The sequence below is a fragment of the Bison bison genome, unplaced genomic scaffold, assembly GCF_000754665.1.
Source record: "Bison bison bison isolate TAMUID 2011002044 unplaced genomic scaffold, Bison_UMD1.0 scf7180017864516, whole genome shotgun sequence".
In the NCBI taxonomy this organism is placed as follows: domain Eukaryota; kingdom Metazoa; phylum Chordata; class Mammalia; order Artiodactyla; family Bovidae; genus Bison; species Bison bison.
Window position 1 is genome coordinate 502,694 of NW_011495069.1, and position 1,948 is coordinate 504,641.

A 1,948-nucleotide genomic window follows, 5' to 3' on the forward strand; every position below is an offset into this window, starting at 1 on the left:
GGCCCTTCCGGGGGTCCAGGGTCCCCAGGAGCACTGGGTGGCCTCGCCCTCAAGGGGCTTGCACGGGGCCACGAGAACGGGCCTGGAACTCCGCCATGTACCTGAGCGGAGCAGAGGGAAACCTCTTCCTTTTTAAGAAAAAAACAATTTTAGTGTTTAGGGGAGTGGTTTGGGTTTGGGGAGATGGAGGACACCTCCGGAGGAGATGACCTTCTTTTTAAAAGCAAAAAAAAAAAAAAAAAACACAAAACCTCACGACTGCCTGGCAAGCCCAGCGCCTCTTGTCTGGGCCCAAGCGGGTCTCAAGGGCGGCCACACGACCCTCCTGGAGGGGTGTGTGCGTATGAGTGTATGAGAGCGTGTGGGCTGGTGTGTGAATATATATAAATACGTATATATGGTGTATATTATATGTGTATAAATGAAGGTTGTACATATTGGAGCTCTGGGAGATGCTGGAATAAAAGGCAAGAATAACGTCAGTACTTGGGTTGCAGGTTGCTTTTTAATTTTGTTTTGTTTGATATGTGGTAACCTAGACAGCATATTAAAAAGCAGAAACATCACTTCGCTGACAAAGGTCCGTATAGTCAAAGCTATGTTTTTGCCAGTAGTCATGTATGGATGTGAGAGTTGGACCATAAAGAAGGTTGAGGACTGACGAATTGATGCTTTCGAACTGTGGTGTTGGAGGAGACTCTTGAGAGTTCATTGGACTGCAAGGAGATCAAACCAGTCACTCCTAAAGGAAATCGGTCCTGGATATTCACTGGAAGGTCTGATGCTGAAGCTGAAGTTCCAATACTTGGTCACTTGATGTGAGGAGTCGACTCACTGGAAAAGACCCTGATGCTGGGAAAGATTGAGGGCAAGTGAAGGGGGCAACAGAGGGTGAGATGGTTGGGTGGTATCTTTGACTCAATGAACATGAGTTTGAGCAAACTCTGGAGATAGTGAAGGAGAGGGAAGCCTGTCCTGTGCTGCAGTCCATGGGGTCTCAAAGAATTGGACACGACTCAGTGACTGAACAGCAACAAGGAAGGAAAGCAGCTGTCACTGTTCCAGGTTGCTCTGGAACCAGCAGGAAGGACTGAGGCGAGGCAGTGTGAGAACAGGCCCCAGAACTGTGCTGTCTGGCGCAGTCACCGGTGGCCTCATGTAGCTGTTTTTTAATTAATTACAATGAAATAGAGCAGATTTTATTTTATTTTTCAGTCCCATTAGCCACATTTCTAGTGTGACTTGAGGTGCAGCACACACGAGGTTTTATGCCGACTGCATTCGACAGCACAGATGTGACTGTTTCCATCACCCCAGAAAGTCCTCTCCTGCTAGAGAGGGGCTCTTGGGAGCTTCTTTTCTGAATGTTTCTGGAAGAAAAGACTGGGCCCCAGTTCTGGAATGGTGTGGAGGCACAGGCCTGGGCATCGATTGGGAAAGCCTGGGAGGAAAAAAAAGATGAGGGCGTCACTGTGTGGAGGGGTGGGGGTGGGGCTCTGGGGCTGTTGCTGTGGGCCGTAGAGCTCTGCGGGGAGGGGCCTGAGACCCTAGGGTGTGACGGAGGGTGGGGTGAGTTCCAGGGGGCAGGAGCCCATGCTGAGGGTGGGATTGGCAGGTCGGGCCAATTCTTGGCTTTTCTTGGGTTTCTAGAGCTGCCTGCAGGAAAAAAACAAAAAACCAAACCCAACCCACCACCCAGAAGGGAAGTGTTCTCTCCGCCTATCCGCCCATCCCTCTCTCTCTTGTCTCCATGTGTCTGTCCACCCCCAGCCACGCTTCTGTCCTCTCCTGCATACTTAACGGTGGCAGCACTGGCATGCGGGGAGGAGGGAAGCCGAGGGGGCAGGCAGACCTCCCAAGGTGGGGTCACACGGCTTGGTGAGTGTCTATGGGAACCCAGGCAAGAGCCGCCAAGGAGGGGACATTTCAGCCGGGTCCTGACCCGCCC